The sequence below is a fragment of the Manacus candei genome, unplaced genomic scaffold (assembly GCF_025592945.1).
Source record: "Manacus candei isolate 608988 ecotype Guabito, Panama unplaced genomic scaffold, ASM2559294v1 h1tg000024l, whole genome shotgun sequence".
In the NCBI taxonomy this organism is placed as follows: Eukaryota; Metazoa; Chordata; class Aves; order Passeriformes; family Pipridae; genus Manacus; species Manacus candei.
In genome coordinates this window covers 1329735-1342680 of record NW_026138072.1, presented here as the reverse complement: position 1 = coordinate 1342680, position 12946 = coordinate 1329735, and positions in this window count along the sequence as shown.

Genomic DNA, 12946 nt, shown 5'->3' with positions numbered 1-12946 from the left:
CTTGCCAGCACTTTAGGTTTCTTAGGTCCTTATCTAGCTCTTTATATATATTTTTGTCTACATGTATCACTAAAATATTCAAATGCTTTTATGATAAGGAGCTTGACAGGAGAAATTATTAAAATAGTAAAGTAAGAGAGCCATGTGCAAAAGCATACTTAAAATATAGAAAAAACCAACAAAAATATTCCTTTTTAACACAGTTTCCATATGTCCCGTATATTCCATAAGTTCCCTTATGGACTTTTTTAAAGTCTCAAAATGATGACATACTCCTATGTCTGATTTACCAAGATGGTCACAATGGGCTCAAGGTAATCAGACATAAAACCTACATACTTTGGCTGAGATTAATGCAGCAATATTGATTTAACCAGCTGATTAACCATTCCTATTTCAATAAAGGATTTGTAGGTTTGTTTAATTATTAAGTGCTTGCTTTTAAAAAGCATCAATTTAATGGGTGAGGCCAAGAGTAAGAGAACTGAAGTAGGATACAGCAGTGAGTGAAATGTCAACACAATACTTGGTACATTTGTTTTTTGAGACCAGTTTCAATACGTTTTGCAACAGATTTTACTTGGTTGGAAAATCGATGAAAGATAATTTAAATTAAAAATTAGAGGTTGTCTGATTATAATTTCATTTGTAATCTTACGAAATAAGTGTGTCATGAAGATATAAGCAGGAAAGCATTCAGCAAATGAGTGGCTGTCATGAAATACACTCAATGTGTAAAAGAACATGCTAATAATTTCCAGTTTTTCCCATCTGCTCTGATCTTTACCTATGCAGAATTTCCCTCTTATGCTTTATAAATATATATGTTTATGGCAACTATATATGTGGTAGCAATACAGCCTCTTGCTCCCAAACAGGAAAACACTAATTAAGGTACTTCTAATGCCTTTAATCACCTTCTTTGATGCTGTTGATAGACAATGGCATCTTTGTAAGCTTAAGTGTTTTCCACAGTAACTCTGAGATAAAACTAGTGGAATACTACAAAACCACACCCAGGAAAAAATGTTTTGCCAGCAGCCTCTTGCCTGGTTTTATCTCACAGATCTCAGAATAGTTACTTGGCAACACTGAGGAAATAGCTCAAGTGGTGTCAATACTCCTTATACACTTGTCAAGCCATTCTGCCTCTTGAGGAATAATGGCAGCAAACAGATACCTGAAGACTCTGCCAGTTTAACTTTTTATAAGCAGGCCTTGCTCAGCTCAGCTAAGAAAAGTCACTGATTAAGAATATAGGGGTTTTTCAACTTTCAGTTGTGAAAGTTGGGGATAAGCAGAAGGCTACAAGCTATTGGTGCATCTGCATTCAGCTCAGATCTCGCTCTGCGTCATTTTATACAATAAGAACTTCTACAGATAAGGAGCAGATATACAGGCATGCCAGGCTGCAGCATCAGGTTCACCAAGTGTCAGTCTCCAGCAAAACCAAAGCTGTATTGCATCGTTTAACAGATATGTCTGTCAAACTTGGGTTATGCTGTCTGACTCCTTCTGTTGGACCTAAGAAAGCTTAAATTAAATTCTTTTGCATATACACTGTGAAAAAACATTTATAAGAATAAGAAATATAGAGAATGACAAAACCCCCCCTCTTTCTCTGAGCCTAGCTACACCATGTTCTTGACAGTAATTTTCAATGAAATATTTCCTTCTCACCTCCTTTTATATTCAGTTCAGTAATGAATGGCAACTAATAGAAAGAAATTTCTTTTGGCAAAGGGAGAATTTCAATTACTCTTTGGAACCATCTCTGAGACAACTAACTTGGAAAAACAAATTCGATCGCTGTCCTAGGACAGACTCAAGGCAACATATAATTATGTTTGTATAGACATTTCCAAAATATTTCCATTTACAAACACACAGGTAATCTAGGTTTTGGTTATGGTGGTGGTATGTGTGTGTGTTTGCTATTTTGTTGTGAGGCTTTTTGTTTCCTGACAGGCAAGCAGTTTGTCTTTACTTGTCTCTCATTTGTGAAACTGTAAAAGAGTCAAAAGTAGCACACTGGTGAACTATCATGTTATCTGTGAAATTGTAACAATGGAATATGTTACAGACTCCATTATATCTGGAGCGTAATAATACTTAAGTTGACACTTTGAACTATGAGAAGACTTCTTACAAGTTGAGTAAGGCTTACGTCCTTTCACGAACGTGTGTACAAGTATGTAATTCTCTGTGCACTCCCCAGAGTAAAAAACAGTTCTGAGCTGGAGAAGGAAAGAACAGCGGAAAGAAAATTATGAGAGTAATAGTGAATAACACTTGCTATGATTCTATGACTCCTTCTGATTAAGTAAGTGTTACATCGTATCTTGCCATGCCTTACAGAAGAGCAATATTACAACTGAAACTGCTCTGCGGAAAGAACAATGCTATTGTTTAGATGCTTTTGTTTATTTGTTCTGTTTAATAAAGATTTCTTAGTTGAAGTTTCATTTAGAAAGCAAACAGTATATTGATTTTAAGACTGTTTTTGTCCTTGATTGTCTTTACAGAACTGGCTTGAAGTTATTCAACTTCACTTTTCATACATGTGTGGGTTTCATTTTTGGTTTTGTGGTGGTTTCTTTTTTTGTTTTTGGGTTTTTGGTTTCTGTTTGGGGTTTTGTATGTTTTTGTTTGGGGTTTTTGTTTGGGGTTTTTGTTCATTTTTCTTGGTTTTGGTTTTCTTTTCTTTAACTGCGGGGAAAAAAACATTACTATAATTTGAAGTAAACAGCATAAAACCAGTCTTTAAATTAATTGCTGCAATTCTGTGCAAATGCAGAGAAAAAGATTTGGGGGGGTTTCTTTGGACAAGTGTGGAAGCCACATTAAACAAAAGAGTAAGTTTACTTTTTAGAAGTAATTAACTCAGTAGACTATTACCCTGAAAATGGTTGGATTATATGAGGAAAAGATAAATATACCAAAGCCAAACTTTTTGAAATAGTAGGAGGGCAAAACAGATAAAATTAATTCTCAGAAGCAAGCAATAGCCCTAGAAAGTACAATAGCACAAAAGAGTGAGTAGTCATCATACTACTTCCCATGCACATTCTTTGCTGACTCTTAAAGAAAAAACCTCTAGGTTTTGGATTGTTTCAGGTTTTTTTCCCTGTGTTATTTGTAGAAAAACTATAACATTCTCTGAAGTACTTGTGCAAATCTGTAACTTTGGCTTGAGAGTTTCTTCTCAAGTTTTAAAGAAAGAGGAAGGATGAGAAGATTTTTAGTGTTCTAAATATGGATTCTGCCATCTATTTTTGCATGTCCTTTACTTGAAGTGCATTATAGTTTGCTTCATTAAATGTTATGCAGTACTGGAGTTTCTTCAGCTGACTGCTAATACCTGGCTAACATGCAGCAGCATATTTTCACATGTACCGTATATCCTTGACATCCCTTCCAAATAGCTTTTAAAATAAGCTGTTGAACTCTGACAAATCAAAAGGTTTCAAAATATTTTTAAAAGTAATTTTCTGAGGTATTTGCTTTCAAAAGCATTTAGACACCTATCTACTTCTTGAGTTAGCTTCCAAGCAGAAATGCATTTAGAATTGAAGATCAGTAGTTTATTAATTAAGTTGTAATTTAAGATAGTTATTGCAGTTGCTATATTTCCAATTAGTGCTGTTTGCTTTGACTGACAGTTTACTGTTAAGGTATGGCAACTGTATTTCTTTGCTATTTGGTAGCACTTCAATTAGAATCTTCTGGAGCTTTCATTAGATTTGCTTTGGGTTTTTTTTATAAACAATTATCAGTTCTGCTGTTTGCAGCATTTTAGAGTCCTTTGTTATTTGCCTAATAGCTGTTGGAGTCTATATTTTAAAAACCTATTAATCAGGATGTCAAAATGTCTTTCCTAATTTGCCATTATTATGCCAAACTCTGTCTCAACAAGTTTTTCATTACAAATCCAATGTCAAAAGTGAGAAGTGAGAGACTGGAAGTTTGATACCAAAACTACACTAAAGGTCATTGTGCTTCCTTTAAAAGTACTTGCTGCACCTGTATGTAAAGCCCTGACATTGTTAATTCGTTTTGACATCATGTAATAACATTTCAAGTTGTTCCAGGGATATGATGCTCCGAAATTTGCCAAAGGCTGTCAAATGCTTTCTTCAAACCCAAATGTCTATGGTGAGAGATTTTTGCTGTTCAGTGCTCCCTGTTATAGATACTGCTAGGATTAAAGTGTTCTGGATAAAAGACTAGCCAGCCACTTCACCTTAGCCACTTCCATTACTCTGCTTTAAAAGGTTTACCTGGTGCTATACTTAAGAGAAATGAGTGATTTTCCTGTTCTTGTCAAAAGCTCTCAATGCTTCCCTAATCTCAATCTTGATCTTCAGCTTCAGCTTCCCCAGATTTTAACTTTCTCTTTTCTCTTCTTTGTAACTGGAAGCATTGCACTGGTTTGTTCTGGATGTTTAAATTCTTTTACAAAAGGATCATAGGTTGCTAGGGTGTTTGTTGGGGTTTTTTTTTGTTTTGTTTTGTTGGGTTTTTTGTTTGTTTGTTTTTTACATTGAGCATTTGCAATTACTTGAAGAATCTGTTTGCTGCTTTCTTGCTTAAGGTTTTTCCAGACTTCCCTGTTGTGGTAAATAGCACAAGCTTGCCCGCTAAGAACTTGCTAAGCAGAATTTTACAACTTCATAGGCAAAACTTTCAGTAATCTCTTCAAAACCCTGTGAATATGATGCACTGATCTATGATACACAAATGTGCCTCCTGGAGACGTTCCATTCAGCAAACAAAGAGGAGAGAAAAGTTAGTAAAAAATTAAAATTGATGTAATTGATACAATGGAAGAAAAATATGATAAACTTGAGCCTTTAAAAAATGAGATAAAAGAGGAACACTTTTTAGCTGAAGTCACCAATTCAAAACCAGGATTCAAGCTTGTAAAGTTGTTCAGGGGAAGGAAGCTGCACACTTGTCTGGAAATGGTCATACATTTTTATTTCATGGAAGAGGAAGGAGCATCACAGTATGCTGATCTGTAATTCACATAAAAACCTGCAACAGGTCCTGTCACCTTTATCAGCGTGTGCTAGCCATATTCTTTGCTTCTCCATCCAGAAGAAATTGTACCTGTGTTTTCTGTCACCACTGCCTACTTTCAGCTCACTCAACCAGAAAAGTCCCGACTCTGACATCTGTTTCTGATTGCACATCATCTTTCCTGCTGCCTTTTGGGTGTCCTGCAGCCCAGAGCACTTCTCAAATCCACCAAAGGTTTTATTCTATATTTTAATAACACTATATTTATAGGATACAGAATTTCAATTAATAATTCTGAATACTTATGCATCTTGAATATGGTCTGACTTGGGGGTCCTGATGAAATCTATCTGCCATGGGTTGTGCATTGCAGGGATTGGGCCAGGGAAGACCTTGAGACGTGGTATCTGCCTGCCACTGGTCACTTGATACCCTGGGGCTGACCCAGGGCCAAGCACAGTTTCAGTGACAGCAAGTAGGTCCACCCTGGACTCTTCTCTGATGGAGTTGTCCAGGGCCCTATCTGAGGTGCTCTGCAGCAGCTGGAAGAACACATTACTAAGAATCATGATGTTTGAAAGGCTCTTGGGCCTGTTGGAGTTCTGATGATATCAGAGCAAACCTGCACCAAGTGAGCTGGTGGTTCCTTTTTTAAAGGAAAAACTAGACATTTCCCATGTTCAACAAAATGGTAGAAACACCTCCAGCCACACAGCTTTCAGGCACCTTGTATTCCTCCTGAAGTGCTTCACACACTAAACTGTGATCTACACCACTGTGTTTTGGCATCTAAACCATAGATCAAACCAAGGCATAAAATCGTACCAGAAAAACACTTTCAACAAACTGTAAATAAGTCTTGCATGAATTGATGAAGTTTTATTGCTTTCTCATGTTTTTCTTCTTTGCGTAAAGTCAACCACCACAAAAAATGCCAGTATGGGGATTAGTAAACAGCTTCTTGATTAACCAGTGATGTAGTGTAACCTTCTGGCATCAGGTAAAATAATCTACATATCAAAGACTGAAGAAAATTTTAATTTAATACTTAGATGTATTCCAGTACTAAGTTGTGTAGGGATTTTAAATCTTAGCATTACTGGTTCCTCATTTTGGGTTTTTTTGTGATGTTTCCTCAAAAGTGGGGGACTTTGTTGCTTTATAAATGACTTTCTTTTCCTTCCCGAATAAAAATATTGTCCTCTTCCAAAAAGGAAATTGAGCAGTCTGGTATAGTAAGGACAAGTCACAAAGAGCAGGTGTTAAAAGGTTTAAGAGAAGAGTGAAAGAACATAGTATAAAAGTTTTTGATCCAAAGATCCATTATTGCACAAATTCTCTGTGATTTCAACAGTCTTGTCCTTCTACTGGAAACTGTAAATACGGAAAGGAATTAAGATTTGGCTTTTGCACAAAAACCAAATCAGGAAAAATCAGTTAAGAAAAATAGTGAAATGATATAATTAAATTCAAGTGCTTTAAATTACTAAACATTAAAATATCGTAGATAGTGTCAGAAATAAGAGTGGAAAGAGACCATTATTAGTGAAAGGCCATTGCAGTTAAACTAGACCAAGTTTAGGGTAGGATTTAGTCTTGGAGATTAGTCCGCATGAGTTATGCTTACAGATCAATGGTAGTAAAGTACCTCAGAAGTTTCTGTGAGGCTTTTGCAATTTTAATGATATCCTTCATGGTTGAGAAAAATATATTAAGTGTTCTTAGTCAACACTTGCAAAAATGTGCTCATAAATAGTTATAACTGTTCAAACTACAAAGAAGAAAAAGAATAGGCTTTATTGTTTTGAGATAATAGGATAAATTAAAAATCCATCATTTCTTGCAAGTTTTTGAGTGGGGTCAGAATGCTTAATGAAAAACTGAAATCTGGACCCAGTTTTACTACAGTTGATTGTGACTCAAAACAGCCAGAAATTCCAAGAAAGAAAACGTAATTTACCCATCACTTGTCATACTGGAGATTTTTATCTTTGCAGTCTCTTTCACTTGCAGCCACCCTACAAATACATACAGCCAGTTTGCACCCCTTGCAGTATAAACTGTGCAAGAATATGGCTGGAACTAAATGTAAGCAACACTTAGAAAAAGCAATGTGTTAAATACTACTTCAAGATGCATATTCATCAGCAACTATGGCTCTTTCTAAAGAGATTTTGGCACAATGAGAACTCATCAGATTTGATATCTGCATTTTGAAATACTTTAGTTTACAGTTAATGGATAGTAGACAAAGATGAAAGATGCACAGTGCAAATAGGTTCCCTCAGCATTTCCAAGAGAATTACTTAGATATAATGGCATTACTCTCATAAAGTGATCACAAACATGGGATTAACAGTTAACCATGAAGAATATGAGTCATAAAGCTTTCCTCTCGTGCTTATTTCAGAGGCTGTTTTCTATTGGTATAACACTTGAGAAGAAATGTAAGGTAAGGGATTTCTATCTAAGGATCTATTAAAAACAAACAAACACGACAATAAAACAACAAAAAAAGTACCAGCAAGAAAGGTCTTTGTCTCTGAGAAGGAATTGTTAACAGTTTTGCTATGTGCTCTCAGCTGAATTTAGGAACACTTCAGTACAGATTTCACTGTAGTTTCACTGTAGAAATAAGATCATTTTATCCACTATCCATCTCACTTTTAAGACTGCTAAGCAACAAATTTCTCACTTCATTCACTTTTAGGTCACCTTATGCTGCCACATGTCCCTATTTGTCCAGCTTTGCTTTTGGAAAGTAAAGATTGTGACATTGATGACAAATTTCTATGCATCTGCTTGCAAATAGTTTGAAGTTTCTTCATCCCCTATCTTGCTACCCAGAACATCACAGAGAAGATTCTCAGAGCAAAATATAACTACTGCCAGCTGTCTTAAAGACCAAAATTCATTTAAATGTTTTTACAGTAGAGTGTTCTTTTGAATCCTTAGAGCCAGGGTTCCAAGTGAGTGGATCTGCACACACTTCCCAGCAGAGTCACTTTCTGAACCTTAATGCTTGACTCTGACACTGCTAACAGTGGTTTCTGTCAAGCTAGTTCCAGGGACTGCAGAGAAACTGCTGTGTAATTATAACTGCCTTCCTTACACCAGTACGTACATGACCAGTACATCAGTTTCACAAAGAAAGGAAAAAAATCCTGTGAGCTCATTTTAAGATATCTCCTGAAATTTGAAGGTACTTTCCCTTGTATTGAAAGCTGATCAGTACAAATAGGCACCATATTAATTTGCCAAATCTTTTTATAGTGCAATCTTTCAAACATCGATAAAGCACACAACACATTTCTGCTAAACGCAAGCATTCCACATCTTCCCAATGAAAGCATAAATTTAATTCCATGGAAAGAAAGTGACACCACTTCAAAATTAGAGTAACTTAGCTCAAAACCAGAACTATCAAACACAGAGAAATGAAGTCAAACCATTGTCAAGCAGTAGGACTGAGGACTGAGAAGGTCAGCATATTTAGAAAGATCACATACCAGCTGGATGAGGCACATCAGCAGTCATAGGAGTGGTGGCACAATTTCTTGGAATCCTATGACTCAGCAAGGTTATTTGCGTTGCCATAAGATTGTATTTTTTAAAAATTTGTATATTTTTACCTGTGCTACTGTCGCATGTGTTATCAGGGCTGTTGTGAAACAAAGAGAGGCCTTATCCTCTGTTTTGTTGATGTGCACACAATTTTTCTTGGGTTTATGTAAATTAATAAAATCTATGTTGAACAGTAGAACAAACAGATGCTTGCAGCTGCTCTGCTGCTGGAAACATGCCTCTTGCTAATTTCACTTCTTGCTTTCAGAATGGTATTAAAGTAACTCAGTGGCCAGCATCAGCTTACAGGGGACTTTTGTTCTTTGTTATGGATGCTTTAAAGTTGTTTTATAGAACAAAGGGACCCTGGAGTTCAAAAACAGCTGAAGAGACTCTTCCTGACATTCTTGAGAGTATTCTAGAAGCCCATGACCCCAAGGGAACAGCCAGGTATGGGGCCTGGATCCTTCAGCAAATGCAGAGCCTAAGCAGAACCCACTGTTATTTTTATCAGTGCTCTCCTCTTGCTGCAGGCAGAAGCATGGGATAAAGCCTTATGGTTGTTTCACTCAACTACTGCATTTAGATAGCACGTCGTACTGTTTCAACATGTTATTCCATAACAAAATTTACTTACTTTTGCTGAAGAGGAGTTATGCTCATCAACATCCCTGAGTTTTCCTCGGCTTCTAACCTTGTGGTACCACAAGTAAATCACAGAAGATGGCTTTGTTACTTCTAGAGTTGCTTGATGGTGACAACCTTATAGAAAGACAGTGAGTCCAGAAGGTAATCTGGGCAATGTGTCCTTCCAATGTATCCTCACTTAGAAAATGCAGACCCACAAAGGGGGTCATCTTTGCTCTGAATCAAGTCTGGGGCACAACTTGATCCTGCTTTTCAATTTTTTTTTTCAAGATATGGCATGCATATATCACAATTATACTATGCAGGTAATTCATTAAGAATGCGACCTCTCAGAGAAATGTAGTATCCTTTTTCACTCTTTTGTTGTTTCTGGAGTGTCTTTGCACCCCATTAGATTTTGTTACTGCAAAAGATGCATGTTTGGAATTCCCAGGTACAATTTCCAGGATTAATTACTGGAGGCTGGAAGGAGACTCAGCGAAGCAAAGAATCTCTCGATTCTTGCATATAAAATACAACCCTATATCAACAAGACTTTACACACTTAGGCAGGCTAAATGATGTACAAACAGGTGACACACTTATTAGCTGCCTTTTTCCATCAAGTTCTCCATCACCTTTGTTGAGAAGTAAAAGCCTATTTCTGGAGTTCATGAAATGTACTACAGAAAACATATGTTATCCCAGACGTCTGGGTGAACTATTAACGTGCCATCATGTCAGGTGCTCTTTGTCCCCTTTTTCTCTCACCCACTTCTGATAATTAGTTGAAACTCAGCATTCAAGAATACTTCCTTTGTTAAATGCCTGTGGAATGAGGTAAGGCTACAGGATTAATTCCAACATTTGAGAGACCCACACATAGTTTAGAAGTAGCAGCTCTGAGAAGTAAAAGAAGCAGATTTTTTTACTTTTTCTCTCCACCAAAACCCAAGTATATGAAATTTAGATGAGCTCTTAGTGTGGCTCTTACTAGGCTTGATTTGGTATTCATGTTCATTACATATTTTCTCACTATAGATTTTAGGAGAATCACTCCTTGTTCACTTCAGTGCAAACAGGGCCTGAATTAATGTTGACATTTCTATGTCACTCTTTTATAGACTTTTCTACTATCCCCCACTCCAACAAAAAACTGGAAGAGAGGATGATGGAGGTTCTTCTTGATTTGGGGTGAGATTTTCTCTACTTTCCATATAGAGTGGCCTTGACAAATGACTCTCAGGGTATTCAGTAACTGCCACAGAAATACCAAGGAAGACTACATACCTGGTATAAAATGCAAGAGGAATAAAAGAATAGGAACTAGTGAATGCAAAATTCTCCTTTGTGGTATAGTTTGTGCAGTTGGCTATGTCAGAGAAGAGCGGATGTACAACTCTGCTATGCCAAAATGGTAGTAGATGGCAACTTGCTATTAACAGGTACATATAGTAAAGTGCCATTGAGAACCTGCTCAAGGGTTTACATGGAATTGGAATAAGGCTCTCAAGCAAAGCAAGCATAAAGGTAAGACAAAGTTAGAAGGTAAAACCCCACCACTGGGAGGTTTTCCAGGTTATAAGCAACCTAAGTCTTCCAGTAAGTAGTGGTTTCTATTTCTGATGATGTTTGCAATGGCTTGACCTAGACTGAAAATATGTAACTGATAGTCCTACAAGTATTACTGGCAACTACAACTCCAAATTAAGGTTAATGGTGCAGTCTCATCTTGTTTAGGAAACAGCCTTGAGATCTTTGAAAGAAAAAAGCTTTTATCAGCTCCTCTGTGTCCCTGCCATGTCTCTGTACATATATACCTCATACAGTTTAGAGGTATATTGTATTATGTTGTACTATGACTGTTCTTATTCTTCCCTTTTCAAGTCATATTTCCTTCAGTGATCTGTTTCCTGAACATATTTCTGACTTCTTTTTTGCTTTTGAACCCAAAATTCAATTCAAATTTAGACGTGAGTATGATTCTCAAGCAAGACATACAACTTAGGGCAACATTCAGTTACCCTACTTACCTTTTTCTGCAAACAAATAGGGGTGAGTTTACCCTCATTTACATTTGAGCAGCCCTAAAATGAGTAAAATGTTTAGTGTTCTTTGTCAGGAAGATCTTCTGAACAACAGAGGAGAAAAGATAGCAAAGAAAAGAGAACAGCAGAAGAGAAAAAGTACTTTTCCCCTCTCCTTTCTTAGTATTGATTATATAAAAGAATATCCTAAAGCCATGTTAGACTACCCAATGGGAATTAATTTGATGCAATCTGTTGCATTCATTGGGAAAAAAAATCCAAATACTAGGTTTCTGCTTCAGTTTTTCTCTAGTACAGGTGGACAGAATTACATCCAGCACCTTTGGTGTTGTGCAATAACCAAGCCCAGTGTGAAATGCAGCTGGCCAGCTGCTTGAGGATCTTTCCTGGGGTGGGACTCTCAGGCAGCAAAGAGCCACCAAAATCACTGATCTTTGCAGAAAGAATGTTTGGGAGATACACAGGCTGTGGTCAGCCCTCGGCCATGGTGGTCTCCAGTTGCTTCAGTAAACCTTTTGCCATCAGAGTGCTCCAGTCTGCATGACCAGCAGACCCAAGAGTGGTGATCCCTTGGTCCAAAGGAGCATGAAGATCACTTTTAGTTACCATTTCCCTTAAGGTTCTTGTTTCTCTGCTGACACTGTTCATTGTATTCGATGACTTGACCAGTAGTCTTGCAAAAGGCCATAATTCATACAGTGAAAGTAACAACTCCATCAGTAAGGTATGAAAAACTCATCAGACCAAACGGTTTGGTTTCAGCTGTTCCTGTATGATAAATGTCCTGTTGGAGGTCACATAATGATGTAAAAAGAAGGACAGGGGGATTGGCATGATCAATTCTTTTAGTCCTTTGAGCCATTGAGCGTAGCCTCATTGATTGTCATGTTGGGGTTAGGGATCAAAGAAGAAAGTTTAAAGTAATGAAGCTACTGTTACATGAGTTCCTTTTAGCTACATACAACTGCCTCCACCTTTATTCAAAGTAGGTTTGCTCAGCAAAACCTACTGTGTACAGCAAGAAGTTTCAATGAAGAAGGCCCACCAACATGAAAAGCCCAACAGCCAGCAAAAATTCTGCACTTAGCAGTCTCTACAGTGAAACAGGCTCTTGAATAATTGAGACACACAACTGCAAGAAGTAAAAAAAAGTATAGCAACAAGTAAGAGTACCACAGTGGATTTGAATGCCATTCTTTCCTTTCCTATTCAACTTTTAAGCAACATTTCCATTAATTGGGTAAACTTACCCTATTATACACATTGGTTCAGCTTCGGCTTGAGTAATTCTGATTGAGTAAATCTGCACAATTCTGTTTTGTGCAGATTGTATTTTAGCAGGTTCCCTAAAATTAAAAATTTGAATAGAGTTTCTATTCTGTACATATCTAGATGACAAAACTGCTCCCCTATTCAATGCTTTTGTGGACTGTCCTAACAAAGTCACAAAAGAGAAAATTGGCATTGGAACTCTACAACATTCTCTGGCTTCTACAGAAGGGTTGGCAAAAAATGTGGCCTCCTAAGATTTTAAACTTCCAGAGTAAAAATTTTTTTGAGAAATATTCTGATTCCTCATTGGTTCGAAAGTCAAATTGATCATGAATAAAGGTTTAGTGCAATAATGGTGCCATCTAACACTATTGCCACTTCTTTGATGTATAAGCTAGTCCAGTTAAACTGCT